Source organism: Danio rerio, chromosome 22 (assembly GCF_049306965.1).
Source record: "Danio rerio strain Tuebingen ecotype United States chromosome 22, GRCz12tu, whole genome shotgun sequence".
Classification (NCBI taxonomy): domain Eukaryota; kingdom Metazoa; phylum Chordata; class Actinopteri; order Cypriniformes; family Danionidae; genus Danio; species Danio rerio.
The window spans coordinates 28,377,186-28,401,843 of NC_133197.1; the positions used below are offsets into that span (position 1 = coordinate 28,377,186).

At 34.6% G+C, this 24,658-nt stretch overlaps 1 long non-coding RNA gene across 21 annotated transcripts in view; it reads left to right on the top strand.

Annotated features, from left to right (window-relative positions):
- LOC101885358 (uncharacterized) overlaps positions 1–17,947 on the top strand; it is a 33,640-nt gene extending 15,693 nt beyond the window's left edge. For 3 of the 21 annotated variants that reach the window (XR_012398099.1, XR_012398109.1, XR_012398104.1), the window contains 10 exons: positions 6,849–7,223; positions 7,562–7,637; positions 13,837–13,891; positions 13,967–14,002; positions 14,404–14,428; positions 14,524–14,587; positions 14,916–15,039; positions 15,143–15,244; positions 16,660–16,737; positions 17,044–17,947. This is a non-coding gene — a long non-coding RNA (uncharacterized lncRNA). Of the gene's footprint in view, positions 1–5,943; positions 7,224–7,545; positions 7,638–13,836; positions 13,892–13,966; positions 14,003–14,403; positions 14,429–14,523; positions 14,588–14,915; positions 15,040–15,142; positions 15,245–16,659; positions 16,738–17,038 lie in introns of those variants that run through there. The other 18 variants (XR_012398100.1, XR_012398108.1, XR_012398106.1 and 15 more) reach the window with 12 other exon arrangements.
- The last annotated feature ends 6,711 nt before the right edge of the window (positions 17,948–24,658 follow it).

Below are 24,658 nucleotides of genomic sequence, written 5' to 3' on the forward strand. Positions count from 1 at the left end.
TGTCCTTGTCATTAATGCTGATGATAAGTCTGATGTTGTATTACTGTGTTTGAGACATATGCTTACAATCTGTCATTTTCTGCTTAAAATCTGTCACTGACGTGATTTTTGTGAATGCAGAAAACTGGGTAGGTATTTTTGCATTTCGGCAGGTTTTGGATACTTTTTGGGCTGGAATCAGTTAGCTACATCTTGCAACACTGTGTGCACTTTCGGTTTCATTTTCACTGCTAAGAGTGGACACCCTCGGCAAGGAGTTGCTGCAGCGGAAGGGGCAGTGGGAGGAGCAGTTTTCTGAGCCCGCTAATCAATGACTTCACCCATCGCCTTGGACTGCTCTTTCACCGCGGAGAATTCCTGGGTGAACCCCCCCAACGATGTCACCAAACAGGCCAGCCTGGGATATAGGAGCATTAAGAAAGCGAGCTGTCAACGACACTCATATTCAATTCAATTAAAAATTCAGTTCATTATTTGTATAGCACTTATACAATGTATATTGTGTCAAAGCAGTTTCACATAAATGGTCATACAGGGTTCAACGCTAAGGATTTTTTGTACTGGTCTGATCGGGCCAGTGGTTCAGATTTTTACCTGCCCTGGCAAAATTTTCAATGACCCCACCAAAAAAAAAGAACTTAATAGCTATATTTTAGCCGCATATTTTAAATAATGTTTCAAAAATAAAGTTTGTGAATCTACAATTTTAATACTTAAAAAAATTTATTAAAGTGTTATGCAAGCAAAAAGAGTAGTATGGAAAATGTGGAGGTGTTTTATTACAGTTCGAAATTATTTAACAAAAGGTGGGCTGACTTGTCAAACTGACGGCAAACTGTGCCAAACATCACTTCATTTTTTTTGTCACGTTGTTCACATGTAAATGTCTGCTTCCAAGACATTAGAAACAGACATTTTCTTTTAGCCTTATATTTTGATATTGCCGCCATGTTGCTGTTTCTTCCCTGTTCTGGTTGTTACCAGGTTATGAAAAAAAATTGCATGCTCAAAAAATCAAATCAGAGGAGAGGAACCTTAAAGAAATATGGTGTTTACTACATCACAGACAAGGTAGTGTTTAAAGACTTAAAAGCACAAACTGCACGCAAGTGACAAATAGTCGCAGACAAATTAAATGTTAGTGACAAGGCAGTACTGTCCCAATCGGGCCAGTAATGATCCTGTCTACTGTCCCAAGCGTCTCTCACGCTGGCCCTGGGCCACCGGGCAGTCCTTATTGTTGAGCCCTGTCATAGTAACTGGATCAGGGTAGTTCAGTTTTTAGTGTTTAAGTTCAGTTTAGTTTAGCTCAGTTCAGTGTGGTTTAAAGTCATTACTGAGAGTCCAAGCACTGAAGAGCAAATCCATCAATGTGTAGCTCTACAGATCCTGAACCATGCAAGCCAGTGGCGACAGCGGAGAGGGGGAAAAAAAACTTCACCAATAGGAGAGTGAAGAAAAAAAAAACCTTGAAAGAAACCAGACTCAGTTCGGCACAACCATTTTAATTTCTCCGCTGGCCAAAAGTCTTGTGTAGAGCTGCAGTCTCAGCGGTGAAGGCTGGAAGCTAGCCTCAGCGAAGACTCGTCTGTCCCTGGAGCGTCACTGGAATCAGTCTCATGCTCTCCACTCCCTCATGACCACCAGCGCAGCAGCAGCTCCGGATACGGCCTGGTCCCGTATATGGACACCTTGGGATCATCTCGTCGCTGGTCTTGGATCCAATCAGTGACTCCGCTTAATCTGGGGACCTCGGGATGAGTATCCCCAGGTGGTAATGGAGAAAAAAAGAGAATAATTAGCGTAGCTGCTGTCCATAGTGTATATAAACAAGATGTAGAAACTTGTGTGGAAACCCACTAAGTGATGCACTGAGTGTATGCTTTACCAAACAGATAGGTCTTTAATCTAGTTTTGAACTGAGAGTGTGTCTGAGCTTCGAATGTTATTAGGAAGGTTATTCCAGAGTGTAGGAGCCATAAATAAGGCTCGACGTCCTTTACTTGATTTTTCTATTCTAGGTATTACCAGAAGCCCTGAGTTTTGAGATCTTAAAGAGCGAGTTGGATTGTAGCGAGACAGAAGGTTGGTTAGATAAACAGGAGCTAGATTAATTAGATCTTTATAGGTGAGAAGTAATATTTTATATTTAATACAAAACTTAACAGGCAGCCAGTGTAAGGAGGATAAAATTGGGATGATATGATCATATTTTCTAGACCTGGTAAGAACTCTTACAGCTGCATTTTGTACTAATTGAAGTTTGTTAATAGAGGATGCTGGGTAGCCAGCAAATAGAGCATTACAGTAATCCAGCCTAGAAGTCATAAAAGCATGGACTAGCTTTTCTGCATCAGAGATTGATAGCATACTCGTAATTTAGCGATATTTCTCAGATGAAAGAAGGCAGTTTTTGTGACATGGGATTTATGATTTTCAATAGTTAAATTGCTGTCTAATATGACACCCAGGTCTTTTATAGTAGAGCTAACGCTAACTTTGTATCCCTCTAGTTGTAGATTGAGCTGTGAGATCTGCTGTGTACAGGATTTAGGCCCAATAAGTAATAATTCAGTTTTTTCTGAGTTTAAGAGAAGAAAATTGTTGGTCATCTATACTTTAACATCTCTAATACACTCAGTTAGCTTAGACCAGGGGTTTTCAAAGTCTTAGACAATGGGCCTCCCTTTTGACACAACTTATCCATTGGTGCCCCCCTCTTCCCAAACACGCACACACACACACACACACACACACACACACACACACACACACACACATACACACACACACATACATATATATATATATATATATATATATATATATATATATATATATATATATATAGTATATATATATATATATATACTATATATATATATATATATATATATATATATATATATAGTATATATATATATATATATACTATATATATATATATATATATATATATATATATATAAAGACACATACAGATGTAAGACTATTAACTCACTTTTATCATCATTTGCATGAAAGTGCGATTATTTACAGAGTAATAACAAGTATTTTAATATAATGTTTTAAACTAGGATGATGGTTAATATGAATAGAACAGATCCAAGAACTGTTAATCCCAGTCAAAACAGTCAAAGTTTAGCGGGTCTCATGCTGTCATTAGCCAAAATATCTTGACAAACCACACTTAAAGGTCGTGGTTCATCAGCTGGTCCTGTCCACGTAAATCCTAAACTCAAATACTGATCATCATATCGTTGTCTTTTGGGTTTAAGCCCTGAACTTGAAGGCTTTGAATCGGGGGGTCTCAGAAACCGATCCATTGCAGGCACGTTCACACATATTGCTCAACCTGTGCAGTGCACATGCCCTTTTTAGTCCTGGATAGAAAGTGCCCTTCCAAAATGATCAAAAGTGCCCCCGCGACGCGGCACACCCTCGGTCCCGCCCTTCAGTAGGCGCGCGACAACACCGCTCGTGAGCACGCACGCGACAGACCCCTCCCCCTGTATTGGCAGGCTTGCCAAACAGAAGCGAATTTACAGCTATGGCCTTCTGGGTAAAAAAGGTTTTCTTATTTTTTATGTATTATTTTTTTTTTTGCTTTGTTTAATTAAAACGCTTAAATATAATAAAAAATACATATAATAATTAAACTTAATAATTATATTTTTATTATATATTTTTCCCGCGCCTCCCCTGACATGCTCTGGCGCCCCCCAGGGGAGGCGCGCCTCACACTTTGAAAACCCCTGGCTTAGACAGTTCAGACATCTCATCAGGTTTAGTTGAAATATATAATTGAGTATCATCTGCATAGCAGTGAAAGCTGATCCCATGTCTTCTAATAATGTCTCCCAGTAGCAGCATGTAAATTGTAAACAGCAAAGGGCCTAAAACTGATCCTTGAGGCACCCCATACTTAACTGGGCTGACTTGTGAAGGCTGTCCATTAATTTTCACAAACTGGTAACGGTCAGTTACGTATGACTTAAACCAGGGGTTTTCAAAGTCTAAGACAGTGGGCCTCCCTTTTGACACAACTTATCCATTGGCGCCCCCCTCCTCCCAAACACGCACACACACACACACACACATACATATATATATATATATATATATATATATATATATATATATATATATATATATATATACAGTATATATAAAGACACAGACAGATGTCAGACTGTTAACTCACTTTTATCATCATTTGCATGAAAGTGCAATTATTTACAGAGTAATAACAAGTATTTTAATATAACGTTTTTAAAACTAGGATGATGGCTCAATATGAATAGAACAGATCCAAGAACTGTTCATCCCAGTCAAAACAGTCGAAGTTTAGCGGGTCTCATGCTGTCATTAGCCAAAATATCTTGACAAACCACACATAAAGGTCGTGGTTCATCAGCTGGTCCTGTCCACGTAAATCCTAAACTCAAATACTGATCATCATATCGTCGTCTTTTGGGTTTAAGCCCTGAACTTGAAGGCTTTGAATCGGGGGGGTCCCAGAAACCGATCCATTGTATTAGCAGGCATATACCTGTATTGGCAGGCCAAACAAAAGCGAATTCACAGCTATGGCCTTCTGGGTAAAAAAAGGTTTTCTTATTTTTGACGTATTATTTTTTTTAGTTTTGTTTAATTAAAACTTTTAAATATAATAAAAATACATATAATAATTAAACTTAATAATTATATTTTTATTATATAATATTTTTCCCGCGCCTCCCCTGACATGCTCTGGCGCCCCCCAGGGGAGGCGCGCCTCACACTTTGAAAACCCCTGACTTAAACCATTGTAGCTCTTGTCCCTGGACATCTGTATACTTTAAGTGATTTATGAGGATATTGTGGTCAATGGTGTCAAATGCCGCACTAAGATAGAGTAGAACTAATAGCGAGATGGTCACCCTTGGTCAGCAGCTAAGAGTAAATGAATGGTTATTTTCACTAATGCGGTTTCTGTACTGTGATGAGCCCTGAAACCTGACTGAAAGACTTCAAAAATATTGTTTGTCTGCAGAAAGGAGCATAATTGAGTAGAAACAACTTTTTCTAGTATTTTAGACACAAATGGAAGATTTGAAATAGGCCTATAATTAGCTACTGTAAGTTGTTGGGGTCCAGTTGAGGTTTCTTAATAATAAGCTTAATAACAGCTAGCTTGTAAGAGTTTGGAACATGGCCTATAGATAAAGAAGAGTTGATAATGTTAAGCAGAGGTTCTCCTATAGCAGGCAGCAATTCTTTCAGTAATTTTGTTGGAATTGAGTCCAGCATACACGTAGCTGGTTTAGAGCCATTTATAATTTTATCTAGCTCTTCCTGTTCTATGATTTTGAAGCACTGTAGGTTGTTGTTATGATTCAGTGAAACATTTACAGGATTTGGAGTATAAGCTGGTGTAGAAAGTTTAGCATCTCCTATTTTCTGTCTAAAACCTTCAATTTTATCACTGAAAAAATTAATGAAGTCATCACTACTACTTTGCGGTGGAACATTTTGTTTGACCGAATATTTGCTAATTTAGCGATAGTGTTAAATAAAAATCTAGGATTGTTATGATTATTTTCTATCAGTTTGCGCAGGTGCTCGGCCCTGGCAGATTTTAGAGCCCTCCTATAGCTGGACATACTGTCTTTGTACGCAATTCTAAAGACCTCTAAATTAGTTTTTTTCCATTTACGTTCCAGGGTACGTTGCTGTTTTGAGAGCGCGAGTATGACTATTATACTATGGTGTAGTTTTATTCTCTCTAGCCTTTTTTAATTTGATGGGTGCCACAGTATTTAGTGTGCTAGTAAAGATGGCATCCACACTGCTGGTTACTACATCAAGTTCATTTGAGTTTGCGGGTGCATTACGAAATAGAGAAAGATCAGGTAAGTTATTTATAAATTCATCTTTGGTTGACGGAATGATAGCTTTACTTGGGCGAAATATTGCAGCGGGTTTGCTAATTTCAAGTAAAGAGCTTATATAGTAAGAGGTAGTGGTTTGTAATATTATCACTTTGTGTTATAATATTTACATCAATGACCTCATTTCCATAAGACAGAATTATATCTAATGCATGATTTAAGCGATGGGTTGGACCCACAACATTTTGCTGTTTCCCAAGCGAGTGTAGTAAATTCATAAACGCGAGCCCTAATGTATCATTAGCGTCATCTATGTGGATGTTAAGTTCACCGACAATTAGTATTTTATCAGTTTTGACTAGTAAGTCAGAAATAAAATTAGAAACCTCAAGAAAATTGACATAGGGTCCTGGGGGTCTATATATGGTGATTAAAGCAAGAGATAACAGGTTTTTGTAAAGTATCTGGAAGCTGAACACTAAGCGCTAATACTTCAAAGGAGCTAAACATAAGTCCGTTTCTCTGATTAACATTAAGGAAAACACTAAAGATTGATGCAACTCCACCACCACGACCAGTTTGACGAGCCTCATGTCTATATAAGTATCCTGGAGGAGTTGCTTCATTTAAGCTAATATAGTTATTTTGTTTTAGCCAGGTTTCAGTGAGACAGAGTGCATTAAGATTGTTTTCTGTTATTATTTAATTTATGATAAGTGCTTTAGGTGCTAGTTACCTGATGTTTAGGAGACTGAGCTTTACGAAATTTGTATTTTCACTTTTTACCAGTTTTTCTGGTTTGATTTTTAATAGATCATTTCTGGAGCACACAGTACGTTTGTTTCTTGATTTAATAATACGAGAAACAGACACATTCTCTATGGGATTAGCCAGATATGCATTACTGATGTTTAAGTGGGACGAACAAGATTCTATGTGTTTATAATGTGAACTTTGTGGATTTTTACTTACTAGTCAGATGGAGCTAAGTAATCTGGAGATGTTGTCAAACAGGAGTTCAGCTCCAGCTCGACTGGGGTGCAGGCCGTCAGCATGGAAAAGCCTAAGACGCTCCCAGAAAAGATTCCAGTTATTAGCAAAGAGCAATTTCTGTTCTTTACACCTACGATAGGTAGGAAGTGGCCCAGAAACAATGATCTGCGTGGCGGGCAAGATGCGTCGAACCGTCTCGATCAGGTTCCTGAAGTCCTTCTTCAGGATCTCTGACTGCCGGAGTCGGTGTCGTTCATCCCCACGAGGAGGACGACGGCACCAGGGCTCTCGGCAGCACCCAGGATCATTGTATTCTGTGTAGAAATGTTCTTAACTCGGGCACCAGGAAAGCAGAAAGTACGTACTTTTTTACCTTTGGACATACAGACATACATACATACATAAACATGCACACACATATATATATATATATATATATATATATATATATATATATATATACTAGGAATGTGCGGAGCAGCCAGTATTTGTATCTGTATTTGAATTTGTTGAGGGGGGAAAAGTATTTGTATTTGTATTCGAGTAAAATTCAAAATGGCGCAAAAATATATATATTTTTCTATTACACTTCTAATTTACGTTATAGTGATAGTATTGTTTAATTATACCCATTATATGAATTATAGACATGCAATATCTCTTAGGGAATCTCTTTCAGTAAACTGCTCTTTTAGATCACCAGCGAAACGCCAAGTGAATGGAAAACCAAGCTCGACCGCCGCTAACACGTCTTCTCCGACACTGGTAAAGGTAAGGCTTCTTCAAGTTGAAAGTCAGCTCAGCAGACGGGTTCTTTAGTCTCAGATTGGGTCTGAAGCAACAATTCTAACAAGCTAACTCACACAGCCGACTGATATAGCCCTAATTGGCTCATCAGTTTCAATTCTATTGGCGTTTCATTGGCCCAATTTTATATCTTCAGAAATTATTGGTCGTCTAAACCACTCCCAAAGTCTGTGTACCCAGGTGAAAAAAATATATAATTAAATGCAATTAAAATATACTTAAATACCCGCAAATACATTTTTAGTATATTGTTATTTTTTGTGTTAAATAAAAGTTTGATGGTTTTACACTTTAAATATGCTAATTAAAAGTATGTTTATACTTCAGTAGGACTTTAGTACACTTGACAAAAGTATATTAAATACCAGTAATACTAATTTTTTAGTGTACTACAATAAAGTACACTACAAAAAAAAAAACATCCAAAAGAGTTTTATTAGTGTTTTTTTCAAAAGCGTGCTTTAAATGCTTTAAACATTAGTTGATTTTTAGTACACTGTTTACATCTTAATCATAAGTTTAAAATAAGTTAATATATATAAAAAATCTATTAGTAATGTATTGTAGTAGAAGTACATTTTCCCAAAATTTCTTTACATTTCATATATGTGCTGTAATGTTGCATCTTACTTATATTTTTGTGTTCTCAGTTTTTGCTAAGTTTTTGTTCCCTCCCATAAGGTATTTTTGGACTTCTGGTTTATTGAACAAAAAGATTAAAGTGTTTTGATGAAGCACAGATGCTGTTTTCTTTGTACACACAGTATCCCAGGTAAAAAAAAAAAAAAAAGTGCACCAAAATGCACTTTAAGTATACTTAGAGCACTTTTAGTACATTACTGAAAAGTGTACTATTTTCACACACTAATTTTGTACTTAATGTACTAAAAGATAGTATTAAGTACATTTTAAGATAAACTTAAGTACATCTAAGTGTACTCAACTGTGGTATTATGAGACACCATGAAGCTGATATAAAATGTGCTTTTAACATATTAAACATTTATTTAATGAATATATTTTGAAGGGATACTGTGTGTACAAAAAAACAGCATCTGTGCTTCATCAAAACACTTTAATCTTTTTGTGCAATCTCAGCTAGAAGGGAACGTTCTCTTAACTTTGGCTAACATTCCCTACAGGTTGTGTTAATGTTTTAAAGAAAACATTTTAATGTATTATCCAATAAATATTCAAAAAATGTTTTTCCCAAAATAATGAACAAGAACATTCTAGCAATGTTTTGTAAATGTTGGTAAGGTACCAGATTAAACAACGTTCTCTTAGAAAATGTTTTCACAATGTTTCATAAAACCAAAAAAGAACATTCTCACAGTCACATGAGAGAAATGTCTTAAGAACATCATTAAGGTGTGAGATGTGGAATGTTCTTTGAAGAATGTTCTAGCAATAAGACATCTGAACAAAGCTAGCACATTTTATCTGCAACATTTTAAAAACATTTTAGGAGTATTGAAATGGCATCAGATTAAACATTGTTCTCTTCGAAAACGTTTTCACAATGTTTCATAAAACCAAAGTAAGAACATTCTCACAGTCACATTAGAGAAATGTTATAAGAACATGATTTCTTTTCAATATCAAGACAGAAAGACAATTAACATACTAATTTTAACCTGTACTTATTAAAATGTACAAAATGCTATGTTCAAACACTTATTGCAGGCCAATAAGTAAAACCTAGTGATTTAAAAAAATAGTGGCAAAGCACAGATTTAAAGTGACAATTAATTAGCATTTTATACAATTATTAAAATAAGTATTATGTGTCAGCAAATTATTCTTGTTTAATATACCAGATTTTTAAAATTCTTTTTTTTTTTTTATTTGTTACACATGTTATACAATGAGCACTAGAATATAAGAAAATGCAGTGCTTTAAACTTTTTTCCACATTGCTACAGTAAAATTAAATATGTTAAATGGCTATAGAGAGTGTTTTATTTTTGGAAACAAAAAAGAAAACAAATAATCTTATTAACAGACATGTAGAATATTTAGAGAATATCTCAGGTAGTAGGCGTAGTCGCAACCTTGCGCAACGTTCCCTAAAAGTTCCCTAAAGGTAACAAAAGTCTCGGACCTTTACAAAACATTAAGGATGTTCTTAAAACGTTCTATTTTAGTCATAAAATAACGTTCCCAGTATGACTTTAGGAGAATGTTCTGTTTTGGTCATTCTATGGTCACATAATAACATTACAAAGAGAACCTTTCTAACATTAACAACGTTTTCACATGGTTCTCCTTTAGTCATACAATAACGTTTTGAATATGACTTTAAGAGGATGTTCTGTTTTGGTCATTCTATGGTCACATAATAACGTTACAAAGAGAAACTTTCTGACATTGCTGACTAAAATGCAAAAAAGGTGTGTTTTTATGGCCATTTGAAAGTGAAAGCAAACTTTGTCCCGCAGCACTAATAGACTGATTTCACGCGGCCGCCGTTATTAAAAGCAAAATCGAGGCTGTGGTGGGAAGAAACCCGGAAGTATCGTTGGGAGTTACATAGGACCGTTGTGTACCTGGCTGTATATCTTATCAGAGAAGAGAAAGTGACACAAATTTATAGTTTCATCGCCTTCCGAGTGACCCGAAGGTCCGTTCTGAATAAATGGTGAAAATAAAAAGGCATATCAGAGCTAATTTTCAGCTAAGTTAAGGGAAATGGCATTAGTAGTTTTAGATGTCATTTATTAAACTCAAGTTAATGAACTGATTCTTTCACTATATTTTTCACGAAACTATACTTTTCACTAGAGCTGTGAACCTACACTAGTCTCACAGTTCGGTTTAGTTACGATTATCATGCCATCGATTCGGGTCAATTCCATATTTCGGTGCATTGACGGTGCTTTTCATACACAGTTTTATATTTTCTTCACAGCAGCAGTTCTTGTATTAAATGTATGAATATATTTATATATTATTTGTAATACAATTTTGTCATTTAATACAAACAGTATATAAACTGTAACTTTAAACAAAACGAGCAATAAGCAAATAATATAAACAAATATAAATATCCAGCTCAATTTCTGATCCTTGTCTAGTTCTCTTACACCTCTTTGATTGGTCACACCCTCAACAAAAATGGTTGCGATTGGTTCTTGCGCGCTGCGCTCTTCACAGATGAGTGATAAGTGGCAGGCGGCAGCGGCGATCTCACAGCTGATGTATGATAGACACGGTGGAGAAAACTGTAGACACGCGCTCGTTTCTTTGTCCAGAAGTAACGCTGTAAAACAGCCGGGAGGAGAAGAAAAGCCACGCCAGCAGGTCAAATGGGCCACTGTGTGTGTGTGTGTGTGTGTGTGTGTGTGTGTGTGTGTGTGTGTGTGTGTGTGTGTGTGTGTGTGTGTGTGAGAGAGAGAGAGAGCGAGAAAAAGAAAGAGAGACATTGAGTATTTTCATTCTCTCGATCTCAGTGAGATAGGGGCTTTTGTTGTATATGTCAGTGAAAGACTACTCCAGCAAACAGTTTATGAGTTTTAAGTAGTTAAAGCGTTGTAAATACTTGCAATCGCCTCCCTCGTGACAAAGCGCATATGAAGTAAATGACGTCAGTAATAACCGGTTATGATTATTACTGAACCAATATCGAATTGTCTGCGTCTGCAACCAGGTGCACCGAAGAAACGATTAATTTTGACACCCCTACTTTTTACGATATTGAATTTAAAGAAAAACCGTCAAAAGCATCCCCACGGTGTTTAACTGGTGCCATGAGCTGAAACCTAGGAGGATACTTAAGTGTATTACTCTTACAGAGACTGTGATGTTGTTCAATGCTAATTTGCTTTTAATTGTTTATATTAAACTGACTGAATGATATTAAAGTGATGTTTACACCATTTCTGCATTTTGAAATCTCGGCAACAGCCGGAGGTTTGTAGTGCACAGCATGTTACTACAGTGCTGGTCCTATACTTCCAGGTTTCTTCCCACTGAAGCCTCGCTTTGGTTTTTTAAAATGGCGGCCGCGTGAAATAAGCGTATTCTAATAGCTAGGGATGGCTGACGTGAAACTGACGTTTCGACACAGTGTCAAGGTCTCGAAGCGCAAGTGTTTCTAAACAATGCACCGAAGCATGATTCGAAACACCCAGGTCAGGTTACCAAAGTGTTTCGAAACACCTGGTCACGTGAGTAAAGCGATTCAAAGAATTGATCAGTTCAGAAGCATTTCGAGACCTGGAGAATCTGCATTTGACTCACAGGGTTTGTAAATACTTCTGTCATATGGCCTAGTGGACCGTGCGAGTGCACCTTGATACTATAGTTGAAATCACTTTTGGGTTCGAATCCCGACTTGTACAAATACTTTAAAATCATGATTTAGGTATTTTAATAATGTTACTGTTTTATGGTGTAGTCTAGATAGGATACAGCTGCTGATACGCCATCAATTTACCATAATTTTTGTAACACTGTAAAACAATGATTATTATTTTTACAGTAAAGTGATGGGTTTAGGTTTTGGGTAGACGTTAATAAAATACAATGGGATTTTTCATTAATAATATAAATAATTATTGTTACCTTCTGGCCACACCTGTGTCTGATCTAGCAACAACCCTGTTTTATGATCAAAACAAGACATTTATTCACACAGTGTTTATTTAGTGTCAGACCAATATTAAAACAAAACGATACAAGAACAGAGCTTTTCAAACTGATATTAAAACATTTCAAAATTGCTGTAACAGGCCAAATTCAAACCTACTATCCCCGCATGGTAGTCAAGAACCCTAACCGCTCCACTAAATCATTTGAAGGGTTAAGGCTAAAAAGTGGGGTTTAATAGCTCAATTTGCTCAACTGTTCTTCGCTGAAGCTGTTCCAGAGCAATACATAAAAAATGACCACTAGGTGCCACCGTAGAGTGGGTTTCAAAACATTTTGAAGCTTAAACACATTTGCTTTCCCTGGTGACAAAAAAGTATACTAAATTGTATTGCAAATATAAAGTATACCTAATTTAAATATATTAAAAATGTATTATTACCATACTTTTATATATAGCTTTTAACACTTAAAAATAATTGTAATTTAATATATTTTTTAAAAATATATTTTAGATTTTTTTATTTCTATCTATCTATCTATCTATCTATCTATCTATCTATCTATCTATCTATCTATCTATCTATCTATCTATCTATCTATCTATCTATCTATCTATCTATCTATCTATCTATCTATCTATCTATCTATCTATCTATCTATCTATCTACCCATTTAAAACATTTGTAAATAGTGTGCAAACATACACTGTTAAAACAATTGCCAGAAACTCACAGCGTTATTGTATCCTTTTACTGGATTCAACTGTAAAAAATCACAGTAATATTATGTAGGCCTACTTAAAATTTTATTGTGACATTACGGTTGGCAGCAAAGGGCAATATGTTTTGCACATTAGTTATAGGGATTCAAATTCTTTTTATTTTTGCATAAAAATTGATACAGTAGAGCAGGCACTATATATAAAAGATATATTTTTCATATCTTTAAATTTGGCTACCAACATCTTATAAGGTAACATGTAAATATGATTTTTTTTTATGAACATAATTTTGTGCTTAGCCAAAACGTAATAAATTGTAACAAAAATAATTGATTCATGAAACCAAAAAAGTGTTAAACACACCCTGAGGTTAGGAATCTGCCCTACCGACTAATTTAAAATGACACAATCTTAATAAATAAACCAAAAACCGATTCATAGAACTGAGCCGATTCGACTAGACCGCAAACAAGCACAGTCACCACAAGCAATGCCTCATTTAAACCATACCCATACCTGTCGATGACTTAACAGATTTATCCACGGTAAGCGTTGAAATGTCCAGTTCAGTTAAATGATTAATTTGTGTATATTTTTGTACGGTGCATGTCATTTAACAGAATTAACCAAGTAAGTTAGCTTTAGTTGTAACGTTAGGTTGATATGCCATGATGTTAACAGACGGGTTAAGTGCCATTTTTAAACAAGAAATTAACAGACCACACTTGTAAGTTAAGGTTAGTGCTTGTCAGGTAACACTATTAGAGGTTTTTAGCATAATGTTAGTTACCAAAAAAAGAAAGGTGGTTTTCAGTTAACTTTAACTGTTAACTGCCCTCTCTATTTCAGCACAACATTGAACTGAAGGTGAGGTACTTCACATGACCATGAGGGATAAGTTAAGGTAAGTGTCATTATGAAAACAAGAAATTTCTCTTAACTTTAATTGAATTAGTGTTAACTGCATTCTCTATTTCAGCACAAAATTGAAGTGACCATGTGGAATACAGTTAAGGTAAGCTGGCCTTCACATAGTCATTATGACCATCTTCAACCAATAAAATGTTATTGTCATAGATTATGGCAAATGCAAAGTAAATTAACCACATAACAGTGGTCAGTTGTTTTTGTAACATAACAGTAGGTAATATACAGTGAATAATTATTTAGCATTTAAAGAGTCTTTTAAGATTATTCAGATTTTCATGTTGGCAGTGATGAGCTAAAGCTGTCTGACTGAAAATTAAGTCTGTTTGCATATACCCCATTCAGTTGTATTTTTAAGCTAACATTAGCATAGTACATGTTAATTGTCTATTTCTTAGGGGTAATTTTAATGCATTACTAACTTTTATTAATGAGAACTTACTGTATAGAGTCACTGATTATATATTTTATTTTATTTTTGTGGTTTAGGTGTACATAATGGCTAAAGTGCATGGTGAGTGTATATCATAATCATTCAGATTGGTATGGTGGTACTATAGATTTAGATTATCAAATGTTGAGTCTTATTTGACCTCTTATATCCATCAGTTTTTGCAGCCTTGCGCCAGACCCATGGATGTTGAAAAAGTGTGATGCCACCCCTCGCCTGAAGGTAATGTTGATGTCTTCTTCGTTTTCATTAGATTTTTAAATGTCCAGTTGTTTACAGATTTGTTGTGAGCAGTTTCATGTACAAACTCATTTTCTTCTTGCAATAGTTCCAACATTAAAAAAATCTGGTGTTAAAAACAACCACAGCTAGGCTAGTTGGCTACCAAGTGCTGAGTAAATATTAGCCAAAGATTTTTTTTAAATATAGTTTTTGTGTTTTCTTAGCAATTTTAACCAGCCATTTTAGTAGGCAGTGTATGGAAGGTGAATGTCAACTTATTTGTACAAACAAATTTAATTATTCACAAACTCAGTCTTTCTTTTCCCAGCAATACTACAACATTAAACAACAGTTTTATTCCTTGGGTCAAGTGATCATGGGATCTCATCTGGATTTAATATGGTCTGAATTTGAAGTATGCTGAAGATGCCTTTTGCACTGTGGAACTTAAGGTAAAGTCTACATTTAATATTGTACTTGAGGGTTTGTTTTAGGGGTTAAACAAGGAATGTATAGGAGCACAAGCAGTCATCTTTAATACGATGTGTGTTGCAGACTTAATTTGTGTGTATGTGCTGGAGACCAGAGAGGATGCTGTCCTTAAAAGGATGGAGCTGTTATGCTGGATTGAGACCAAATGTGAACTACAGTATTCAGGTGAGTGTAATAGGTACAAGTCATTGCAAATAGATTAAAAAGAGGGGAATTTGTACTGGACAGCAAAAATGAAGTAAAATGCAAAACACGATTGTGAATGTGTGATATTCACTTCATCTCTGTTTTTTCACTTTTTTTTAATGTGAAACATATGTATAACATTGTTTCCAACCAACTGAATGTGTTCTCTTACTATCGTCAAGTAGTGTTAGGGTGCTTTCACACCTACACTTTTGTTTCGGAACGTATCTCGTTTGCCCAGTTAGCGCGGTTCGATTGGCATATGTGAACAGGGCAATCGCGCTCTGTTCCGCGCCAAAGTAATCGCTCCGAGATCGCTTGAATGAGGTGGTCTCGGCTCGATTGAAACGAACCCTGGAGCGGTTCGATTGCAGTGAGAAAGCGATCCGATCCGAGCGCGGTTATATCACAGTGTTTTATGGATATGTAATAGGCTTACGGCTATATGAAGAGAGAATTATGAGTAGGGCGGGAATTTTCGCGAGTCTCCGGATGCCCGCAAACGAGTGATGATCTCCCGGTAATCTCGCGTCTCTCTCCCAGTCCTCAAATAGGCATCGTCGCGCACCCTTCTCACCCCTCCCCACCGTGTCTCTCCTTAGACACGTCACGCGCGCGCACCTTGTCAATCACCACCAAACCACCACCTCTCCTGACAGCTGAGCGGGACACTGCAAAATAAACCCTGACACTCTGACCAATGTAAGGAGAGTTTACTCGCACGTGACTTGTTTTAGCTCTTTTGGTCCGATTAGAAACTTTGCAGTGTGAAAGCGAACCGCTCCAAGAGCAAAGAGCAACAATGTAACAATTTTAATCTCTGTTTCGGAACAACTGAATCGATTGACAGGTGTGAAAGCACCCTAAATGTTATAACAACTCTTTATTTGGTACCTTATATCCAGGTTTGTTTGTAATGTAAGGGTGAGAAAATAACAAAATTATAATTTTAAGGTGAATTACCCAATTAATTAGTTAAAATAATTTAAATAATAATTCAATCCAATCTGACAATTCTATATCTTTTTTAAATGAATGTGTATTTGTAAATACAGATGTGTACACATATCTGATATTTGTTACATTCACACTTCGTTGCAAACCTGTATTTCTTAATTTCACTAGATAAGTCATATTTTAGCTCAAGAAAAATGTAAGGATTACTGTATGAAAATATATTTAAACAGTTTGTTTTTGCTGCCTTTTTGTGTAATCTTGACCACCAAATGAGCTTTAGTTGCATAGTGATTGCTTTTTATGTTGTGTAAAACATTATAATTTATAATAATTTAGCTTATTTCTCATTTGTTCCTGATTTCTCTGGCTGATTCTCATGTTACTGTCCCTAAATGTATAAAAGGGTAAAATGTCATAAGTTTCTCTTTTTGCCTTAGCAACTCCGGCAAGATGCACACTCACAGAGACATCTGCCATTGAATCCTCAAAGGACAAGATGGACCCTCACAGGCAAGGTCAACGAGCTCATATATTCTGTACATCATTACCTTTTAAATTAATTTAGTTAAATTATTCATTTTGTATTTCCTTTATCTACCTACATGTCAGGGAGTACTGAATAAAAAATAAAATTATTGCTAAAAATAATACAGTTAAGCTGTTCTACATTATTATAGAGTGATTGTAGTCTTTAATTTGATCTTTTTTATTTAAAAAAGTTCATTTTTGTCTTTATAATGCTATTATAATGCTATAAATGTGACATATGCTACCATCACTGACATACTGTATGCTGTCAATGTCTAATGTATCCAGAGCAGATGCTGTGATGATCATGGATGAGGCAAGAGCATGACCGTGACAGACAAGTTTCTGCATTGATTCCATGGGCTATTCTGAACACCTGCCGTTGACCGTCTCAAACCAGCACCTTCTCCATGACGGACACTCATCGTTCTCAAGCCTTCCAGAGTCTTTTAGACCACAGCTCTACCTTTATGTTTGACCAGAAGAGAATTGGTCCCTGAGCCTGGTTTCTTTAAAGTTTGTTCTTTATTTCCATCAACCAGTGGAGTTCTGTTTCTGTCCACTGTCCCTTTGGCTTGCTTGATCAGAGCTGGACCTTCCTTTAACAGTGACAGTTGTATTAAACTGAAGTGAATCAGTTTTGATTAAACTTTTAATTATAACTACACTACCATTTTACCACTACTCTCTCATCCCTGCCTGATATGCTGGAATGTTACACAATTTTAAATATTATGACTTTTTGTCTTTATATATGTAAACTATTTTTGCAAAATTATTTTCAAAACCACAGAAATCTAAAATTTACCCCTACACCATCAAGCTAATAAAGAGAATTGGGACACTGGACCTCTTCGTGTGAATGCATGAACCTTAGCCCTTCTAAGGTGTAGAATTGGGATTGGGCCTTAATCAAAGGCTCCACTATAGGGATATGGTGAGATTTGATGTTTGTTATGCACTTGTTTGTTGAAGCACAGTACATTTTGTACACATGAGCAGACTTTGCACATTCATGGACTTTCTGCAATGTCATGGCATTTTAAAAGATCTGTTCTTAAATTGTCATGTTTTGTACTGAAGGACATTTTCTGCAATATTTTGTACTATTTTTAATAGACTAAAAATATATTTTTTAATGATTCTGTAAAACATTTAAACCCTTTTGAGGTTTTAATAAAAACAATTTGAATTGTTCCTTGTGTGTATTTGCCTTTTATTGAAGTTGCATTTAACATATATTTTGTAAGAAAATAATATATTTATGGTATATTGTGTGTGTGTTTTAAATGCACTAATTCATTTCTAATGTACTTATAATACATAAAAAATACACTTTAATATCACTAAGCAAGCATGAAATTAGCATACATGTCATGCTTATTTAAAGTGTACTAAATATACTTAAAGTTGTTCCAATTTAGCACACAAAAGTACACTAAATACACTTAAATGTGTACTTTAGTGCAATTTTTTTTTCAACTAAAATATACTTAGCACAAAATTAATATGTCCAAAATGTCACACTTTAAGTTAACTAATCATTAATATACTTAAAATATACTGACAATTAGTACGGATCCAAGTATACTAAGCATATTTATTTTTCACTAGGGCTGGGAAGTGAAATAAAACAATATGATTAAACGTTATAATAATGTTAAAATATAATGTTGTAGAAATGTTACTTTGAAACATATTTAGAATGTATTTAGGGAATGTTTTTCTACAATTAAAGAGAACATTCTGTAAACTAAAAGAAAACCCATAAATAATGTTATAAGAATGTTAGAATATAATGTTCTAAAATTGTTACCAGGGAATGTGGTTAGAATGTTTCCAGAGAATGTTTTCCTAACATTAAAGAGAACATTCTGGGAACTTAAAGAAAACTAGCCACTAATAATGTTATACTAGTGTTAGAATATAATGTTCTAAAATAGTCATCAGTGAATGTGGTTAGAATGTTTCTAGAGAATGTTTTCCTACCATTAAAGAGAACATTCTGGGATCTTGAAGAAAACTGGCCGCTAATAATATTATACGAATATTAGAATATAATGTTCGAAAATTTTTACCAGCGAATGTGGTTAGAATGTTTCCAGAGAATGATTCCAGACTGATTACACTCGAACCCCCTGAGGATTGTCAGAGACTGATTGCACACACTATTTAAGCAACACACTCACTCATTCATATTGCCGAGTCTTGTTAATTGTAAAGTAACACTACAACGTGTTTTCTAGTCTTGTTTTCCCGTGTTTTGACCTTAGACTTGTTAGCCCGTTTGTCTTAGTCTGCCTTCTGACCACTCGCCTGATCCTTTGACTACGATTCTGGACTTCCCTTGTATATCTGTTTGCACCTATATTGACCATTGCTTGCCTGACCACTGATTAAACCTGCACATGGATCCTATCTCTGTTGTTTGTGTCACTCCTCGGGTTACACTAATAAAACTCTTTTGGATGTTTTTTCTGTAGTGTACTTTATTGTAATACACTAAAAGTTTATTTCAGTATTACTGGTATTTAGTATACTTTTGTCAAGTGTACTAAAGTCCTACTGCAGTATAAACATACTTTTATTCAGTATATTTATAGTGTACAACCATCAAACTTTAATTTAACTCAAAAAAATAACAATGTACTAAAAATGTATTTGCGGGTATTTAAGTGTATTTTAATTGCATTTAATTATATATTTTTTTCACCTGGGATCCCTTCAAAATATATTCGTTAAATAAATGTTTAGTATGTTAAAAGCACATTTTAGATCAGCTTCATGGTGTCTCATAATAGCACAGTTGAGTACGATTACATGTACTTAAGTTTATCTTAAAATGTGCTTAATACTAATTTTTAGTACATTAAATAGAAAATTAGTTTGGGAAAATAGAGCACTTTTAATAAAGTATCTAGCACACTTTTTTACAATTTGTATATTCTTTTAATATATTACTATTATACTTTAGATTAGTCATAAATTTATTTAAATGTTTAAAAAGTAGGGTTCAAGCTTATTTCTAGTTGTAACTAAATATATTTTTTAAAAATACAGATATAGTATGTTAAAAGCACATTTTAGTTCAATTTCAGGGTGTCTCAAAATCATGGGCGGACTGGGACAAAAATTCAGCCCTGGCACTGAAGCCACACAGTCTGCCCATCTTGAAACCAGGCGGCAATTGCCGATTGGGCCAAATGCTTAACATTTATTATTATTTTTATTATCACCATCATAATATCACATCTAGCAAGAGATAAAAGCTGTCTATACTTAAAAACAATACAAATAAAAAAAAAAATAAATAAAAAAAACTGAACAGCCCACATTTAAAAATTGGTCCGGCCCTTCTGGCATTTGCCAGAAATGCCAGTCCGCCCCTGCTCAAAATAACACAGTTGAGTACACTTAGATGGTATTTAGTTTATCTTAGCATATACTTAATACTATCTTTTAGTACATTAAGTACAAAATTACTGTGCGAAAATAGAGCACTTTTAGTACATTACTGAAAAGTGTACTAAGAATACTTAAAGTGCATTTTAGTGCACTTTTTTTTTTTTACCTGGATATACAGACACACGTAGAAGTTCCCATATGAAGGGGAAACGTAGTTCCTGGATGTGTTCTATTCCCACTTATCCCCCCTATGCCCTATTTATTTAGAATATTCTAACATTCAAAGTTGGAATTATTAAAAATAAAAAAAGCAATAAGGTAATCTATCTTAGATGTAATATGCTTTCAAACTACTTTTATAGTTCAGTTTTAGCGATCTTCATATTTACAATTGTGCTCCCTTCACAGTGCACTTTGAAAACATTGATGTCATTTTGAACACAGCCTCATGGCGGAAGCTATAGGAGTCTTCAAAGCTTGTGAAAACAAAAATCATACATAAATGCTTTTAGTTTATAGTGTTTTTTTTTATTAAGTATATTATTAAGTATCTGTACTGTATATGACATAGGCCAGCTGGTTAGAACTTTCTGCAGTGGTTTACATGTGTCAAATTTTAAAAGTAGACTTTAAAAAATATGTATGTAAATTAACTAATATTCTTCCTAATAATAATAATTATCATCATAATCAATATTAATATTATTATTAAAGTATGTTTTTTTTCATTTCTAATAAATAATAAATATTACATTTCATTTTATAATAAATAGCCTTATTATTTATTTATATATTTGATTTATATATGATATTAGAATAGTGTTTGCTTTTGTAAGTGATTTTATGTTTTAGAATAGAATATGTAATGTTAAACTTCTCAATAATATTAGTAAAGCAAACATAGGCCCTATGTGGCATTTACATATATTTCAGTTAATATGGGAAGCAAGTGCATGTTTTTACCAAATCTAATATTGGATTTTACTTAAAATGTGTGAGCGTGTGAAACAATATAATTTGCACAAAGAAATTATGGGTTTTTCTCTAAAGAAGTAGTTACTTCACCCACTTTAGAGCATCAATATGGGCGTTTTACGTTATAACTAACGTGGTTCAAGCGATGGATCTGCGACAGAGAAGCTACGGGTTTTGGAAAACACTGGTCACTACATAGTTCTTTTCCCAAACGATGCATCGTACTATGATACTTCAGCCTTGAGTTACGTCGTTGTTTGGGAAACGCAACCAAGAATAGTAGTTCTATTGGTATTTTTTCAGCTTTTTTTGGCACCAGAAAAAGGTATAAAAGTGAAATTTTGGAACTGGTTTTTAAAGCACTCTGGCAAGAGTGCTTTAAATTTTAACTAACAGGGCCAAACCAATGATCTAAATGAGTGGCCCAGAATTCCTACAGACATCCAACCCATCCCACCATCATGTATACAACCCCCCACTTATGCAGACATATAATTTAAAGCGTTAGCTCACCCCAAAATGAAATTATTCATTCCAAAATGATCTTTAGAACACAAATCTTGATAAAATGCATACCCTGAGCTGTCGTAGAAGAAAAGACAAAGTGTTCTTGGAGCTTCTTATGATTGCAACTGAACCAAAGAAGTCACAAGAAATGTTTTGACAATGTTTTTAGTTCTTTTTCTAGACTTAGAATGACCATTGCTATGTATGGAGGATGAGAGAGCGCTTGGATTTCATCTAAAATATCTTAAGTTGTATTCCAAAGATGGACAAAGCCTCAGGGGTTTTAACGACATGAGTCACATGAGTAAGTAATTAACAACAGAATTTCCCTTTTTGTATGAACTAACGCTTTAACTAAAAACAATGGCTGGGTGTTTCCCATTCGGTCCCAAAGCAAGTCAGTGACAGAATTACATTACAGTGTACACGAAGAAGTTTTACTTTATTTCAAATAAAGTAAATAAAAAAGTTAAAATACATAAACATATTTACAGGTGCACTTTAACATCCTTTAGAGCGTTTGTCTAGGCTCAAATGGCCAAAATGTGGGGGTGTGATGACTTCCTGTTAGTGATGTGGTTTGTAGTGTAAAGGACAGTGGTTTTGTTTCTGTTCAAATGTCATGCATTATATATACTTTCAGAATTGTGTTCAATTTCAGAGTTCCTTGTTGTTTGTGTACAGACATTTAATCTCTGACATTAAATCACTGCATGTAGAATTTTTTCCTGAACTGTTTGCAGTGTGCGTTTAGCTCAAATAAAGTGTTATACTAAGCTCTGAACTTGACAAAAAATGACTTGCATGGCCTTTTATTTGTCTCGACATGGTTATATTTACACAGATTTCAAAATTGCTTCAGACATATCACCATCACAAGGTTTTCTTTACAACAAATGGAAAAAGAAAAGCAGAGTAGCCTTTTTTTCTAAACAGCAAAACTAACAACAAAGATTAAACCACCAAGGCTTGCACTCACTGATGACCAAATGTGGAAAACTTAACTTTACTTGTTGGGGCCCACCACAATGTCTACATCATGCAAAGAAGTTAGTATGTGGGTTTTTTTCCATTAAAAACAACTGAGAATAGCTCATTTCTGATGTGTCTTAATTATTTTATTTATCAAGCAAGCGTGATTAATGCATTTTATATTTAATACATTGGTGGTTGGTCAGGAAGATGTTCTTGTGTTTGATATGTGGGCCATCTTTTGTTCAAACTCCTCACACACCAAAGAAAAGACCACTTCGGTGTACTGAAAAAGCAAAACCAGTGTTAGCATTTGCAAATCCATGTTATATTTTAACATCCAAACAATGAAAATGGAACAATGTATAAAATGTGAAAAGTACTGATGTATTAAATTATTGTAAACCAAACAAAATGGTTCTGCATAATTTAGGCAAAACTAAATTGATGTCATATTTTGTACCACTATTACCACTGTATTTGACTCCTGAAGTTGCTCTAGATGTGTAAACTCCAAATTAGCTGCTTGACATTTGACACTTTTTCCAGAGTAACAACAGACACAACCTAGAAGGATAAACAATTGATGTAATATTTTACAGATATATATATATATCTTAATCTATTAAATGTTAAAGTTTATTAAATGTCTATTAAAGATGCAGTATGTAGGATTGACCCAGTGATTGACGTAGGTATTACAGTCCAGATTCTAAATTTATTTATAAGAAAAAATTGAACGGCGTCGACTCAACTCATAAACAGGTTTCCAGACTGATAAGACCAATAGATTGCGAGCATGCTTGACAATCAAGCTCTCCATTGTAAACTGATAAGCTAAAGTTTACATGTTTGATAATTGAATTGTTTGCAAAATAAAAAACACCTCATGAAATTTTTATATCCCTCAATCTTCATCTTGTTTTAAAGGCTGCTGGCCATGCAGGCATACATTGAGGCAACCTTCAAGACTGAAATGAACTACGTTTGCTGCATCCGAAATTTTCTAAACAACAACATAACTCGCTGAACTATCATAGTTTGGTGCATCGTTTGGGAAAAGAACGATGTAGTGATAAATGTTTCCCAAAACCCGTAGATTCTATGTCGCAGATACATCGTTTGAACCACGTTAGTTATAACATAAAACGTCCACAATGATGCTCTAAACGGGGTGGTAACTTATTTAGAGAAGAACCCTATAATTTCTTTGCGCACATTATATTGTTATATACACACACACACACACACACACACACACACACACACACAAAAAAATCCAATATTAGGTTTGCTAAAAACATGCACTCATTTTCCATATTAATCAAAATATATACAGTTGAAGTCAGAATTATTAGCCCTCCTGAATTATTAGACCGCTTGTTTATTTTTTCCCCAATTTCTGTTTAACAGAGAGCAGATTTTTTCAACTCATTTCTAAACATAATAGTTTTGCTAACTCATTTCTAATAACTGATTTAATTTATGTTTTCAATGGTGGCAGTACATAGAATTTGCTAGATATTTTTCAAGACACTTCTATATAGCTTAAAGTGACATTTAAAGGCTTAACAAGGATAATTAGGTTAACTAGGCAGGTTAGAGTAATTAGGCAAGTTATTATATAATGATAGTTTGTTCTGTAGATTAGCGAAAGAAATAAAGGGGCTAATATATTTGTCCCTAAAATGGTGTTTAAAAAATTAATAACGGCTTTTATTCTAGCAAAAAAAAAAAAAAAAAAAGACTTTTTCCAGAAGAAAAACTATTTTCAAACATACTGTGAAAATTCCCTTGCTCTGTTAAACATCATTTGGAAAATACTTTAAAAAGAAGAAAAATATTCAAAGGGGGGCTAATAATTCTGACTTTAACTGTATATAACTAGCACATATTATAGAGCCTGTGTTTCCTTTACAAATATTATTGAGAATATATTCTAAATTAACATAAAATCACTTGCAATAGCTAACACCTATTTTAATATGAAAAATAAATCATATAAATAATGAAGCTATTTAAGAAATTCAATTTTATATTTATTATTAG